We start from the raw sequence: 16648 nt of genomic DNA on the forward strand, positions 1-16648 counted from the left end.
AATTGGGGGCGCTCAGGAGCCCCCCCTCACACTCTCCATCCACAGTCTCCAAAAGTAGGGGGGGGTTCCTACTTGGATCTCTCCATGTCGGGGCTCGCGAGGTCCCCCGCTCCTACCCCGAAAAACGCCCTGCCTGGGGGTTCTGGGGGTTCCCCGGAACCGACCGTTCACTCCCAAATCTTGAACTGAGTGAGGGGCGCCCGGAGATCTCCTCTCACAGAGCGCCCCGAGTTTCCTGAAATTGGGGCGCCCCCGGGGGGACCCTTGTGTCGAGAGCCTCAAGCTCCCCCAGTGAAGGAGGGGCGCTCTTCTCGTTTTGGCCGCTCATTCCTAGCTTTGGGGTGCCCCAGGAGCTACCTGTTTTAGGGGGTCCCTGGAGCTCCCTTTCTCACTCTTTGACCAAAAAGAGATTTGGGGTGTCCCAGAAGCTACTTTTTCCTTTGGGCCATGGGCATACTCAGGGGTTTTTTTGGGGGGGGTTCCTCCCTGGAACCCCTCTTCTCACTCGTTGATCAAGAAGTCAGTCCCCGACTCCTCTCATCCCCAAGTTCCCCGAAAATCGGGCTTTCCGGGAACCCCTCTCTCACCTTTTCACCCCAAACCCTCGGCGTTGTGGGGGGGGGAGGGGGGCTCCTGGGGCTCCTCGGCGCCCTCTTCTCGCTGTTCACCCCACATCCCTGAGTCTGGGGGGCCCCGGCCCGCCGGTGCTTCGCGCGCCCCTCCCCGCGGCCCCCCGGCTTTGCCTGCGCTGGGAGCCGGGAAAGTTTCTCCGAGGGGCTTCAGAACAAAACAGAATCCCGAACTGTTTATTAACCAAGTGTTTGTGTTAAAGACAGCCCGCCTGGGGGCGGGGGGGGGGGGGCGCTCTCCCTCCTCCCCTCCCTCCCTCCCCTCTCCCCCCTCCCCTCCCTCCCTCCCCCTCCCCCCCTCCCCTCCCTCCCCCGCGGTGCGCGCGCCGGGCCTCGCCCCTACCCCGCGCATCCCCGCGGCACCCCGAGTCCTGTTTACCCCGCCGCGGCCGGGCGGGGTGCAGCCTCCCGCTCCGGTCGCCAAGCTGGCTTTTCCCACCCCAGTGGCTATTTCCAGCCCCCTCCGGCCCCCCACGGCCAGGCAGACACCACGCTAAGGGGGCGGTCCGCCTTCTTATTTTAACCTCCTGGTCGCTCTCTCTCGGCCCGGTGGGAAAGGAGGGAACGGGGCGGGCGGGGTGCAGAACCGCCCTCCAGATCGCATTCCTACTTGGGGTGTTTTTAGTTCGGTCTCTGCTTCCCCCCCCACCTCCTTTATTTTTGTCCTTTGGCCACCAAACAGCGCAGGACTTGATGGCAGTTTCTCTCCGGCCAGCTTATCCCCACCCACCCCCACCCCCAAAATAGGGTAGTAACAGCAGGAATAATACTCATGATATGATGTGGCTGTAATTATATATAATAGATAGCCGATATTATTACATGATTATGTGGTACAATATGTTGTGATTATGTATATAAGATGCAATAATATATAATTGTACATAAATATAATAATGGCACATATAAATTTGTAGACTATGTGTCAAATATTTGTGTGTGTATGTGTGTGTGTGTGTATTGGAGTTTGAACTCAGGGCCTGGGTGCTGTCCCTGAACTTTTTTGGTCAAGGATGGCGCTCTATCATTTGAGCCACAGGGCCACTTCCCCTTTCTGGTGGTTGATTGGAGATAAGAGTCTCCCCCACTTTCCTGCCCAGGGTGGCTTTGAACCATGAACCTCAGATCTCAGCCTCCTGAGGAGCTAGAATTACAGGCATGAGCTAATGGCACCTGACATGTAATACATTTTTAAAAAGGGAAGTGAAATAAAGGCATTCTCGGACCAATGATAATAGTAATCACCCAGCACCTCACCAACATAAACTTAACAAAAAAAAATCGTGTTCCCTGCTGTGCAACAGCACGGGCTGGGTTACATGGGCCCAACCCCCTGGTCCTCAACAAGGAGAGAGGGACTCCTTGTCCCACACAAGTCTGAAGATGTAACTTGACTCTATCTCAGTGGCTACTCACCCCAAGTCAGACTTGCACTTCTTCACCTAAAGCAGCAGCACTCCTTCATCCACAGGCTTCTCACGCAGTCTTGGAGGAGCCTTACTGGAGGGCAGTGTGGCCTGGTACCCAACCTCCTGTGTGTGCGCATGTGCGTGCGTGTGTGCGTGCGTGCACGCGCGCGCACAGGCCAGTCCTGGAGGTTGAACTCAGGGCCTGTGTGCTGTCCTTGAGCTTTTTCACTCAAGGCTAGCACTCTACCATTTGAGCCATAGCTCCACCTCTGGCTTTTTTGTGATTCATTGGAGATAAGAGTCCCATGGATTTTCCTGCCTGAGCTGGCTTAGAATAGTAACTCTCACATCTCAGCCTCCAGAGTACCTAGGATTGCAGGAGTGAGCCACTGGTGCCCAGCTGCAGCATCTTTATTTCCAAATTTGGATGGGGAAGGAATTCTGAAATCATTCACCCCACAAAAAAACCAATGCTAAATTATGCTGTTCCTTCCTTTGAAGGGTGACTCTCAGAGGATGGGATGCAGAGTTATTAATGACCAGCGACAGTCAAGTCCTTGGAAACTGTGGCCCCTTGCTTTCTGGGGAGGGGCACATGGAACTGAAGATGTGTTTGTAGAGGGGTTTCCCATCTTTCAGCAGTGTTTTTCGTCTTAGCCCCCTGGCAGGAGGAGGCAACCCATATGCATGTGCTGGATAGCCGGGGTGCCTGTCCTTACCGAGATCTCATCCCAAGTTCCTCAAGTGTTACAGTTAATATTTACAAGAATTTAACTTTAATCAACACTACACAGTAAAATTTTGATTCTTGTGAGGCGTTTAGTGGCTGCTAATTTTTCACTTGTAAATCATGTTATATACATACACAGGGTTTGAACTCAAGACCTCCCACTTACTAGGCGGGTCTCCCAACCCTTTTTGCTGTTGCTATTTTTGCCATAGGCTCTTGAATTTTTATAAAGGGCTGGTTTCAGACTTCAACTTCCTACCTGTTACCTTCTTTGTACCTGGGATCACAGGCACATCAGGTTGTGTTGCTCATAAAGTCTTTCTCCAAATACAAAATAGTCCCCAGTGTTTAGAGTTTTCTGGATTTTAGTACTGTTCAAAGGGTGAGGTTTTGCATATCATTTAAAAAGGCATTTGACTCCATCTCTGGAATTCAAATGATGACATGCCCCTTCCACAGGCCATGTTGACATTATTAGTGTATGTACTTGTTGGATGGATGGTTGGGTGGATGGATGGGTAGATGAATGGGTAGGTGGATGAGTAGGTGGGTGGATGGCTAGATAAACAGGTGGATGGATGGATAAGTGGTTAAGTAGATGAGTGGATGAGTGATTGAGTGGGATGGATGGATGGATGGATGGATGGATGGATGGATGGATGGATGGATGGATGGACAGATTGGTAGATGACATGTATGTTGGGAATTAGAAAATTAAGAACACAGCTAGGCACCGGTGGCTCACACCTGTAATCATAGCTACTCATGAAGCTGAGATTTGAGGATGGAGAATCAAAGCTACCTCGGGCAGAGAAGTCTGTGAGACCCTTACCTCCAATAAACTACTCAAAAAAAGCCAGAAGTGGCACTATTGCTCAAGTGGTAGAGTGCTCACCTTGAGCAAAACAAGCTCAGGGACAGCACCCAGCCCAGATTTTAAGCCCCAGAACAGGCAAAGAAAAAAAAAAGAAAGAAAGAAAAGAAAATTAAGAACACTCATTTATTTCCATGTTTCTTATTACCCTCAAAACCACCACGTGGATTTTTATTTTCTGCTGTGCTGGGGTTTTTCCTCGTGTCTTGTGTTTGCCTCTACCCTTGAGCCATGCTTCCAGCCCATTAAAGTATTTTTACGAGGAAAAAGACTGACAGGAGACCTTAGGGGAGGAAGAGCAAAATGAGAGGGTGTGTGCAGGCACTAAGGAACTGGGGAGAAGCCGGGCAGCTTGCCTGGCCTTGGGTTTGGAGATCTGTCCCTTCCACAGCCTGCTGCTCACATCCAAGTGCATTCTGCCTGGCACTTGATATAGGAGGTGGTCTGGCTGAGCGAGCCCTGGCTCCCTGAGCCCACTGCTCCTGCTCCTGCCCCTCCCCTCAGCCAGTCTCAAGTTTCTTCTCATTGCCAGGCCGAAACCTTGGTGTGAATCTTGACTCATAACTCTTCCCCAAGCGCTCAGCAAATCCTCCATTCATGCCAGCCCCTCCCAGCCACCGCCGTCCTGCCTGCCCAGATGATCGCCCAGGTGGACTGCTGCAGGCACGCCGTATGTTTATATGTTTATCTTATCACCTCTGTGCCTTCAATTTGAATGTCAGCCTGGGGAGGAGGAGGAGTTCTTTGTTTTCATTAGCGTGTACATCTTCAGAGCTCAGGATGGTTCTGAGCAGGCCCTTCATAAATGTCTGCTAAGTAAACAGATGAATGGAGTCCTGATACCCTGAGCAAGCATAGGTAGAATTTCAGAGTCACTTGTAGGCCAGGAATGGTGCCTCATGCCTGTTATTCCAGGTTCTTGGGGGATGGAGATGGGGAGGATTCTGGCCGGAGGCCACAATCCTCAAAGCAAAGACTTGAACAAGGCCTCATGTCACCAAAAAAGCTGGGCATGGTGGTCTATACCTGTAATACAAGCTATGCAAAAAGTATAGATAGATTTGTAGTTGAAGCTGGCCTTGGTCAAAAATGTGAGACTCTATCTAAAATATAACTAGGGCAAGAAAAATAAAAACAAAATAAAAAAATGATAATGGAAGTGGCACTGTGGCTCAAGTGGTGAGATGCTAGCCTTGAGCTGAAGAGCTGAGGGACAGCACCCAGGCCCTGAGTTCAAGTCCTACAACCAACAAAAAAAAAATAATAATAAAAAATAATAATAAAGTTCTGGGAGTGTGACTCAAGTCGTAAGCACCTGCCTAGCAAGCACACAACCCTGAGTTCAAACCCCAGTACCACCAAAACAGAAAGAGATCATTTCTCTACCCTCATTACACTAGTTGTAGCACCTAGTAGGTGCTCATCAAACACTTTTTGCTACTCTACTTGGACCAGAACAAAGGCACAGTGAGTGGCCTGGTTGATTTTGATGTCCTGACTGGTCCTAAAGAGAGGTGTTGAGCGAGTGTGGCCTGCCAGCCTCCATGTGGAGCATGGCAGAGGAGAAGGTGGCACCCAGAGCAGCCCTGCGCTCTGCGTCCCGCCACCGCTTCCGCACAAGAACACCCCGAACTGGTTTCGCTTTTCTGTTAGCCCTGGCCTTGCATGCCAGCACCGTTGACATCTGGAAACCAGCCATTTGGAGGCAGAGACTGGCCTGGTCTTCAAGGCGTGCCAGGACCTGAGCTGGTCCTGCTGCCCTGGGAAAGCCTGCCAGGCCTTGTGCACCTCTGTGCTTCCCTTTGCGAAGTGCATTCCTGTCTCATGATGCACGGGTTTGCAGAGGCTAGCATGGCTTGGTCTGTTCCTCTTTCTTCTGCTTTTTTTTTTTTTTTTTTTTTTAATGGTACTGGGGTTTGAACTCAGGGCCTGAACTCAGTACCTTAGCTGGTACTCTATCACTTAAGCCCCAGACCCAGCCCAGCTTTTTGATGGTTATTTTGGTTATTATTTGGTTATTTCCCAACTTTTCTGCCCATGCTGGTCTAGGACCAATGGCCTCTAAATCTTAGCCTCTTGAGTAGCTGGGATTATAGGCACTGTCACTGGTGCCCGGCTCTTACTCTCTCTCTCTCTCTTTTTTTTTTTGTGCCAGGCCTTGGTTTGATCTCAGGACCTGGGCTCCATCCCTAAGCTTCTTTGCTCAAGGTTAGTGCTCTACCACTTGCGCCACAGCACTACATCCAGCTTTCTGGGTAGTTAATTGGAGATGAGAACCTCATGAACTTTCTTACCCAGGCTGGTTTTGAACTTTGATCCTTAGATCTCAGCCTCCTGAGTTGCTAGGATTACAGATGTGAGCCACCAGCACCAGCTTGTTCTTATTTCTCGTGGTTGTGAATTCTGTGACTTCCCGCTGAAGATGATTGACTTGTATTTTGGATGCTGGTAATCACTTTATACTTGACAGTTTGTGGGTTAAGATTCAAAAGAATTAAAAGCCATGAAAAATAAGGGAGAACTGATGTGTAAAGGCTCGGTAGAGTGATTATGTGCTATTTATGATGAAGGAAGCCAGATGTGAGATCAATCAATCTATCTATCTATCTATCTATCTATCCATCTATCCATCTATCTATCTATCTATCTATCTATCTATCTATCTATCTATCTATCTATCCATCTATCTATCCATCTATCTATCTAACAGAGAATACTTTTATACTAGGAGACTGCAAACATGAACAGAACCCAAACTTGAGGGGTAGAGACTACAAAGGCAGTATGGAGCTAAAGAGGCTGCTGGCATTTACCAAAACACTTAAGGAGTCAGCCCTGCAGAGTTCATGGGGAAGAGCTTTCAGGCAGGGGCCAGCATGCACAAAGGTCCTGAGGTAGGTAGGGTGGAGTAGGAAATCCTCTGTGCCTTGGCCAAGGAAGAGAAAGTGGGCTGTGTGCTGATGCTCGTTGAGTCAAAGGCAGAGGTGTCAGGTGGAGCTGTCTTGCCATTTCCTGGAGGAGTGGCTTTCCAGACCTCTGACCTGTGTTACCTCTCAGTGTCTGATGACTCTCTGCGCCAAGAACTATCCTACAAGTGACAGACAAGGAAAGGAGAGTGTCACCTAGGGCCAGCTCAGAGAGCTGTCTTCAGGGGCTGGGTAGGGAGGGGCTGGCCCAAAGTACAGGGGTCAGAAGCGGGGGTCAGCCATGCTCCCTAGTAGGAAGTGACCCTCACACTGAGACTGACCTCACCCCTCTCCAGGGATCAGCTGATACAGGAGCCTTCTTTTCTTTTTGTCAGTGGTGGGGCTTGAACTCTGGGCCTGGACACTATCCCTCAGCTCTTCAGTTCAAGGCTAGCACTCTACCACTTGAGCCATAGCACCACTTCTGGGTTTTTCTGCTTCTATGGTGCTGAGGAATCAAACCCAGGGCCTCATGCATGCAAGGCAAGCACTCTACCACCGAGCCACCTGCCCAGCCCCAGGAGCCTTCTTTTCATGAGAAAAGTCCCTGTAGTGTTCTTTGCTGTCCCGTCCGTGGTACCAGGTGGAGTGGGACGCTGGAGGGGCTGGCTGGTGATGTGAGTGGTATGGGAGGGGTGCTCAGTGGGACAGGTGGCTGGGTTGTGAAGGAGCTGGTGGAGAGCAGAAGAGGCCAAGGGCAGGGCTGTGGGAATTCCAGAAGAAAAGGGCTGGGGGCAGCTCTGCCCAAGGGCTCATCCCCAACACCCATCTGTGTACTGGTGCTTGGAGACTAGGCTGTTCCACAGGCTTGGCTGTTGTGTGACTTGTGCTGAGCAGAGGAGGCTTGGAGGGGGCTCGGGGTGGAGGAGACCCTGGAAAGAGGCTGAGAAGGAAGAGGAGGAAACCGGGGAGGATACGGTCTGGTAGAGACCACAAGGATGCAGCTTGGACGAGGGGCAGGGAGAAGGTCCTGCCCCTCCCCCCAAAGCAGGGAGCTTGGCTCATCAAGGGCCCGTTTTATCCAGAAAACTGTCACAGGCCTGCCATGACACCAAAGCCCATTCCTACAGTCACATTGGCACCTAATTACATATTTTTAAGTGAACTCTTTTATGTTTTAGAAACATTGCCATGTTTCCCTGAATACATCCTTGTCCAAAAGGAGATGTGTGGTAAAGGCCCAGAGCAGCCTACAGAGAAGCCATGAGCCCATGGAAGGGCGTTCCCGCCTCCCCACTCAGTGGGAACCCCAAGTAAACAGGGTGCACGGCCCCTGCCTCCTCCTTTCCTCTCCCACACATGTAGCCAGCTTAGAGGAAAATGGGATTGGAATTCCAGAACCACATACACATAATGAACTTCTGATTTTCAAAAAGAAGTCATCCCAGGCAGAACTTTGTTCTGCAAGGTGTTTTTTGCAGGACCCCAAAATATTCAGGGGCTTAAAATGCCCTGCCTCTGATAAGCTTAAATTAAGTGTATTATTCCAGCGCCACATGGAAAATTAAGCAGAGAGAAGGTTCTTGAGACATGGAAAATTATTAGCAAGAGTACTCAGCCCCACCGTGGCCACACCAGGTAGATGTATGTACTTCCGTGTGAAAGTCTGCCAGGCAGTGTCCTAGGACTCAGGGCTCAGTACTTAATGGTGGGTGTACCTAATGGTGGCTGCGCCCAATGGGGAGACTTGACGTGTAGAACCAAAGGTTCATCAGCAGGCAGTGATGGAATGTCAGGGATTGCTAGAGGCGGGGGTCAGCCATGGTAGACAAGCTTTACCCCCCAACCTTCACCCCCCCACTTTCACACCCCCCCCCACCTCCACCCCACCCCCCACCCCGGGCACTTCCCTCCACACTCTGGTGGGGTCTTCTGTCTAGCTGTGTGTCCTGCCCAGGTCCCAGCTCACGGCCTTCTGCTGGGGCTCAGCCAGAACCTGAGACTCCACTTCTGAGTCACCCCCTGCAGCTCCAGCCAGGCCCAGCCTGCCGCTCACGACTCTCAGCTTTCTCTTCACAGCTTCCCCTGCCTGGCCTCGGCTCTCCTGGGCTAGCAAGGAGGGCCACGTGGCCCCTTGCTACCTGCTTCTCAGCAGGCCTGTTCCTGTGTCACACGAGGCCAGAGCTCAAGGCTCTGAGCAGCCCCGCTCCTTTCTCATGCCCAGGTGGGGACACTTGGGGCCACACGGTCCTTCAGCACTCTGCAGTGTGTGTAGTAGCACCTCAGCCTCCACCTGCTGACCCCAGACATGGAGCCCAGCTAGCTACTACAGTTCTTACGTCTAGAGATGGAGTCAGGCAAGACAGGAAACATAGTGATCACAGGATTTGTTCAGAAAGGAAGGTCAGGTCTGGACACTATGCCACAAATAGAGACACAGTGATCGAAGAGGAGGGGGCTTATCACATGGCACAATGCCACGGGAAGATGGCAGAACAGGAGCGTCTGTGTAGCAGAGGAAGACTCAGGAGTGGGCCATAGTTTAAGTCCCAGTTCTAGGCACAGCCCAGCAGGTCAGTAGCTCAGTCCTGGTACTTAAGGCTCTGCTGTCTCTTCAGTCCCTTGTCATGAAGATGGTGTTCCTGGAGCCTAGGGTGATGGCAAGGGGATTGCAGGGAGAGCGACTCAGAGTGGAGACGGGTACAAAGTAGAGGCAGAGGGTGCCAGGCTCTTCTCGTCAATTTGTGGGTCCAAGGCCGGAGTTGTGCTTTTCAGTACAAACAGTTTCAGTGCACATTACAAATACACTCTCCATAGATGGAAAGTGGGCCATGTCAGGTGAGCGGGACAATATTAGCCCCAGGGGTTTAAGGAACCCCTGTTCCTCAGTCCAGCCTCAGGGGGCTGGCTGAAGTCACCTGAATCGAGGTTTTTTTCTGTGTGTGTGTGTGTGTGTGTGTGTGTGTGTGTGTGTGTGTGTGTGTGTGTGTGTGTGTGTGTGTGTGTGTGTGTACACATGCTACTCCTGGGATTTGAACTCCAGGCCTAGGCACTGTCTCTGAGGTTTTTTGCTCAAGGCTAGCGCTCTACCACTTTGAGCCACAGCGCCACTTCTGGTTTTCTGGTGGTTTATTGGAGATCAGAGTCTCACAGACTTTCCTGCCAGGTCTGGCTTTGAACCTCCATCCCCAGATCTCAGCCTCCTGAGTAGCTGGGATGAAGAGCACGGGTCACTGACGCCCAGCAGGGTATCTTTTCATTACAGAACAGTGTTTTCTCTCAGAGCCTAGCAGTTTTTTCCCCCTCTGTGAACACTGACATTTAGCCCTGTGAGGACTGGAGGCCTTGGAGAACTTCCCTTTAGGTTTTCCTTGCATCGCCCCATTGCTCATAGCTAGCTGCTACCAATTACCAAGCCAGACAGCCTCGCCCTGACACTGCCGGAGGCCCCTGGGGGACAGGGAGACTATCCCCAGGTAGAGGACAGGTCAGCAAGAGTGACAAGACTTCAGGAAGTGTCCCCAGCACTGGGACTTGGTCCTGTAAGGCTGCCTGGGCAGGTAGTCATAGACTCTTATTTCCTTTTCTTGGTTGTCACAGGTCTTGGGAATGTGGTGAGCGCTGTCCCTGCCCCTTCCTGCGCTGTCCCTGCCCCTTCCTGCACTATCCCCGCCCCTTCCCACAGGGCTTGAGACTTAACCTACTTGGGCAGCCCAGTTCTAACTCACCCTGCATTCCTGAAACCTGCCTCACATCTGCCTGCTTTCCATGCAGTGTTCCAGAGAACATTCCAGCCCTCCCGTGTGGTTTCTTTCACCAAAGCCCCACAGAAATTGTCACCAACCCGTCCACAGTAGGTTGACATCCCTTTCCTTAGCCAAAATCACAAGTCAAGCTATCTTCTAAAAAGTTCTAGTGAGTGGACTGCTGTAAAGGAAATGCTACCTGTTCCATTGCCAGGAGCAGAGTACACCGTGGAAAGCACTGGATGCTTCCTTCTCCCAGTCAGTTGCCGTGGTTTCACTGGCCACTTGTTTTACGTTGGGGCTTTGTGAAGATTGCATTCTGCCAAAACATGGCTTTGAGCCAGGCACAGTGACGCAGAGGCCTATAATGCTAGCTACTTGGAAGGTAAGATCAGAAGATTGAGGTTCAAGGCCAGCTGCGGCATAAACGCTCCCGAGACTCCATCTCAACCAGTGGCTGGGAGCAGTGGCTCAAGCCTGTCATCCCCAGCAAGCAACAGTGGGAAGCAAAGCAGGCAGATGGCAGTCCAAGGCATAAAGTGAGACCCCACCTTGAAAATAACTAAGATAACGGGGTCTGGAGGCATGGCTTGAGGGGCAGAACCCCTGCTTCGCTGGCTAGTGTGAAGCCCTGGGTTCGTATGTCCACAAATAGCAAATAGAGCTGTGTCATCCAGTCACTGAAGGAATTCTCCTGAGGAAAAGCGGGGTGACAGGGTGAGGCTCTTTGGCTCTTGGGGGAGATCCGAAAGCTCCCGAGGCTGCTGGGCCAGCCAGACAAGTCACCCCAGCGGACCCAACCCGGCCCTTGGCGGAGGCAGCTGACAGAATGAGCAGAGTTGAATCTAATGTGCTTGTTCTGGGGGCAGACATTTCAGAGCCTGGCTCCCTGCCTTAGAGATCTGTGTCCCCAGCCTCGCCCTCCTCAGCAGGGACAGAGCCGCCCACAGGGTCCCCATTCCTCCTCCTGTAGCCTGCTAGGGTGCCCCCCCCCCACCCAGTGCACAGGGGCTGGGACCACAACGTGGTATCCCTGAAGAGCAGCATGGGCTCTGGCACCCGAGGCAGGGGTACTCCAGATGGCTCCCCCGGTGGAAGAGGCCAAGGGGCTGCAACCTGCGGAGCTGCCGTTAGCAGCAAGCAGGTCCGTGGCGGGGAGCCCCTCCATTTCTAAAGTTTCTGAGACAGATACCCTAATGTCTGGTTAGACAAGGAACAAAAGATTCTTACTGGGAAAGGTGCTGGGATTTGAACTCAGGACCTTGAAGCCTGCCAGGCAGGCACTCTAGCACTTGAGCCACTTGGCTCTTTTCAGTGCCGGGGATGGAAGCCAGGGCTGCCTGGGTACCAAGCATGGCTTACCACAGAGCTACACCAACCCCGTGGTGCAGTCAAAGTTACTGCAGTCAGAGTTAACCAATGAGAGAGGCAGAGGCCTGGGGGTGGGGCTCAGTGCTGAGCTTTGGCCTGGGGTTTGTTCATAGCATGTGTGTGCGCGCTCGTGTGCACACACACACACACATAACACACGCTCACACACATAAATTCCCTGGTGGCTTCTCAGTGGAAGTTTGGAAATAATTGTGTCTTCAGCTGTCCGGTTGCCCAGCTCCTAACTAGAACCACATACGCTGTCCGTAACTGGGCCGTTTGCTTGGCCCTCTGGCCCAGTGCTGTGGTTGACAGCACCAGTTCTTGTACCACGCATTGCAGCCACTTAGCACGGCCTCAGCCCTGCTTCCTACCACCCTCCTCCCCTGGGACTTCACACCGGATAGGAGGATTTTTCCAGAAGGACAGGGAGCAGTTTGTCAGCCATCGAGTACAGCAGGTGGGCAGAGCAGCTCAGCCAGACTTTAAAAATAGTGACTGTCAGATCCCCAAGGTCAGGTTTTGGAAATACAGGGTTGCCATGACGCCGCCGCCACACACTCACCCATACACTCATTCCCAAGGTTGGCTTTTCCACGCTTCCAGTTCCTGTGGTGTAGCTGCACTCCATGGAACATTCCAGAAATGAACATTTTGTTGGATTTTAATAATTTTTATTAGTATCTACTGTACTCACTGTTCTATTTATGATCGTGGTTGTTCCTAATTTATAAATGAAACTTGATCCAGGTGTTCATGGAGAGGAAAACCCATAGAACACACAGGGATGGGTACCACCTGTGGTTTGAGGAATTCTGGGGGTCTTGGAATGTATCCCCCAACAACCATATTACCTCTAAGCCTTGTGAAAAGCCAGCAGGGTTGATACGACCCCCATGCCCTTAAACATGTGAATATGTTGGGTTGGACACAGTAGCTGGCCCTTGTCATCCCAGCTACTCAGGAAACTTAAGGTCCAAGTCCAGGCTGGGCCCAAAGTTAGTACGACTTTATCTCTACTAATAAGTTAGGCATGCTAATGCACTCCTGTGATCCCAGCTATGCAGGAGGCATAGGTAGGGGGGTCTCAGTCTGCGGATGGCCAAAATATAACTGACGCAAGAAAGGGCTGGAGGCATGGATCAAGTGATGAGTTCATGGCCAAGGTCCTGTGTTCAAATCCCAGCACCACCAAAGAAAAGAAAGGTGAAAATGCTTAGTGTGTGTGTGTCGGGCTGGTGCCAAGGAGTCTGTCCTGCTGTTGAACACAGCTGCCCCAACCCAGCACTGAGCAGAGGGGACAGGCCAGGCTCAGAAGAGCTGGGCCTCGCATGAAGGAGAGACTGGAGGCAATGGGCCCGATGTGGACACCTTCCCTTCCCTGGAAACCTCCACTCCTCCCTCCTCCCCAAGTTTTCCTCCTTGCTTCATTCTCATCGCATTCTTCACCCCCCTTTCTGCCCATGGAGGGTCTCTCCATGCCTGAGTGATCTGTCAGATGTTACCCCTGTTCAGGACTGTTGGGGTAACCTGGCCCTTCCTGAGGCTCTGGCTTGGGGCCTGCTGTGCCCAGTCCCCCACCCCCCAGTCATTGAAGATTCCATTTTCCCTCCCAAGAAAGACTTTAAGCTGACCAGGGCAAGAATGAGTGGGGAGCACAGTAGGGTTCCAGAGTCCCATGGGAGACCATGAGATCATTCCGCTAAGCCATGAGAGCTTGTAGTATTTACTAACTAAATGGACCAGGTTGTAACACATACGGGTGGTGTGTGATAGTAGCTAAGTGCTAATTCCTAACTGCTAGGGACCAGGGAAAAGCCCGGCCAGTGTGTCCAGGTATACAGAGAAGGTGTTTGGTCACTGAGTGACCTTCCCGCAGGTTGAGGACAGCCTGATCGTTTTGAATCTGAGAAGCCTGTCTGCCTCGACCTTCTTGCAAATTGCCTTAATTTGAGCAAAGGAAGCGTGGAGTAGCAGGATTCTGAGGGAGCAGGAAGGCCAGGCCGCCTTAAACTCAGGGTTGGAGCAGAAGTATTGTAGGGTCTGTGGGCCAGATGGGCGCCATCGTGGCTGTGAGTCTCCATTGTAGCTGAATGCCACAGCGACACTTGAATGCATGGGCCAGGGCTGTGTGCCAATAAAACTTTATTCATGGATGCTGAAATGCGCAAGTTCCTACCATTTGCCTGGGTCACAAAATATTTGGACTTGGATTTCCAGATTTCCTTCAACCACATAAAAATGGCAACACCATTCTTAACTTGTGAGCAATAGAAAATCAGGCGTGTGGCTGGGCTGGTCCTGTCTCCATGAAGGCTGGTCCTGGCCTGCGTGCCTGTTCTCTTCTCCCCTGCGTTACAGCTACCCTCAGTTTTGTGCCGGGTGACCCCTGCCTGTCCCTGCATCCCTCGGGGACCAGAACAGGGTGCTCCCAGAATCCACCTCAGGGACACACTTGGTGCTGTTTTCCATGCAAGAAATTGTCAGCATCTCCTTCCCTGCCTCACCCTTGTAAAAGCCTGGAGGAAAGGCACTTGGCTAACTATCTTTGTGGGACACCTCAAAGTAATTATTTGTTGACTGGATCTGGTTCTTAGAGAGGGGACATCATGGGGAAATCTACCCATCAGTCACTTTGCTGCTTTCTAGTAAAGCTGGGGGCCTTATAGTGCCTGAGTGCTTCATCCAGCAGTTCTTCTAGATCAGTACAGGGACAGCAGAGGACACAAGTGCAATTCTATTTAGTTTATTTTTATGTTGGGGAGGGATTTGAACTCAGGACCTTGCACTTGCCAGGCAGAGCTCTACCTCTGGAGGTGTGCCCCAGCCCCCACACACAGTTTTAAACTATAGTTTATCTCCACCCCCCCTTTTTTTTCCCATTGTTGTTGTGTGCTGGCCTCAGGGCTTGAACTCAGGAACTCAGGACCTGGGTGCTGTCCCTGAGCTTCTTTGCTTGAGGCTATCTTCTACTTGAGCCAAAGCTCCACTTCTGACTTTTTGGTGGTTCGTTGGAGATAAGAGTCTCATGGGTTTTCCTGCCAAGGCTGGCTTTGGAACTGAGATCCTCAGAGCTCAGCCTCTGAGTAGCTGGGATTGCAGGTGTGTGCTCAGCTGTAGTTACTCCATTTTAAAGGGTGGCAGAGGCAGGCAAGAGAGAGGGGAAAGGGTGTGGCGTTTGCAGGTAGACTTGGTGGCTGAGGGCGGGCAAGCTCTCAGCAGCCAGCTTCTCCCTGCCTCTCCTTGGCATTTGCTGTCTCCACTCGCCATCCGAGCTCTGTTCCCACAGGAAATCCCTTCCCACCCTGTCCTCACCTGAGATTGGCCTGGCATCCTCCAATCCCCAGCATCCTCTCCCCAGTCACAGCCTCCAGTCCGGCCGAACCCTGGCCTTCCAAGCCGGTCAGATTACCTGCTTACAGCCTCTGACAAGCTGGTGAGAGCGGGTGCCCTGTGCTCATGCCAATCTGCAGCTCTGTGCTGGGTGGGCCGCTATCCAGAACTCCTCCCTGGCAGGTCTGCCCAGCTCTGCCTGTGTGCCTGACTCAGCCTCTGCTGTCACCATGGTGCCCTGGGCCCCTGGGGAGGCCTGGCCTCTGGGCGGGTTTGCGCCAGCAGCCCCAAGTTCATGCTTGCTGCTGGAGTCTGTGTGGAGCCTCACCTAGCATCCGCATTTCCTGCGCTCCTGTCCCAAGCAGGCCCATTGAGCCACTGTCCTGAAGCATGGCACCCTGGGGCTGACTTCCTGTGACATCCAGCTCCACTCTACCCAATGCCCAGAGTCCTTGGATCAGGAAGATGGGCATGTCAGTCCATGATGGCTGCTATACCAAAAATGCCTTGGAATGGGTGACCTGTGACACTGGAAGTGTATTGCTCAGGGTTCGGGAGTATGGGCCGCCTACCATCTGGGAGCTTGGGAGATGCTTGATACCACTCTCAGGTGTGGCTGACGCACGACAACGGGGACAAGATTCTACCTTCTGGACTCAATCACCTTCTGAAGAACCCGCTTCCTAACAGCCCCGACCTGGAGTGGGGTTTCCACGTGCCGGGACCAGGAGCAGTGGCCCTCCACTTTCAGCCCTCCACCGACTCTGCCCACCTTCCGGGCTGTGGTCTACCTCCTGGAGAGTTCTAGGATAATCTCTGGAATGACAAAGGCTGGCTGACACCCATGGGTTTGGCCAGTCCAGCACAGATGGCACAGCCCCAGAGCTGAGGCTCAGTGTTCATGAGAGGGGGTGAGGCCTGCAGAGGAGCCCACCTTCGCACACAGACCTGGAAGATGCATGCGCTCTGGGGATGGGGAGTGCATTAACTTGCCACCTCACCATGTGCAGGGTTGCTTCTTCCTCCAGCAGCATGGCAGGCCTGTTCAATGGTTGAGGACCCCATCTCCACAGCAGAAGCCAACCCTTCTTTTTCTACCATTACAGAAAGACATGATAGAAGACATACCCAGAGCCTATGGGCTCTTATAGCTGTAATTCAGCTACTGGAGGGAGACACTGAGAGGATTACAATTCAAGGCCAATCTAAGAAAACTATGAACTAGCCAGCACAGTGGCTCACGCCTGTCATCCTAGCTACTCAGGAGGCTGAGATCTGAGGATTGCCGTTTGAATCCAGCACTGGCAGGAAAAGTCCATGAGACTCATCTCTAGTAAACTAATCAGAAAAGGCAGGAAGTGGTGCTGTGGCTCTTTGGAGCACGAAGAGGTACAGGGACAGTTCCCAGGCCCAGAGTTCAAGCCCTAGGACGAGCAAAGAACAAAAATAAAAACAAAAAATGTTAAGACCCCCCCATCTCAGCAAGAAAGCTGGGTGTAGTGGTGCATGTCTGTGATCCCAGCAATGTGAGAAACAGACCATAGGTATGAAGACTGTGGTCTAGGACACCCTAGACAAAGATGCAAGACCCTACTTAAAAAAATAAAGCGAAACATGGGCTGAAGGCATGGCTCAAGTGGTAGAGTGCCT

This window comes from Dipodomys spectabilis, unplaced genomic scaffold, assembly GCF_019054845.1.
Source record: "Dipodomys spectabilis isolate Male_0828 unplaced genomic scaffold, ASM1905484v1 ptg000215l, whole genome shotgun sequence".
In the NCBI taxonomy this organism is placed as follows: domain Eukaryota; kingdom Metazoa; phylum Chordata; class Mammalia; order Rodentia; family Heteromyidae; genus Dipodomys; species Dipodomys spectabilis.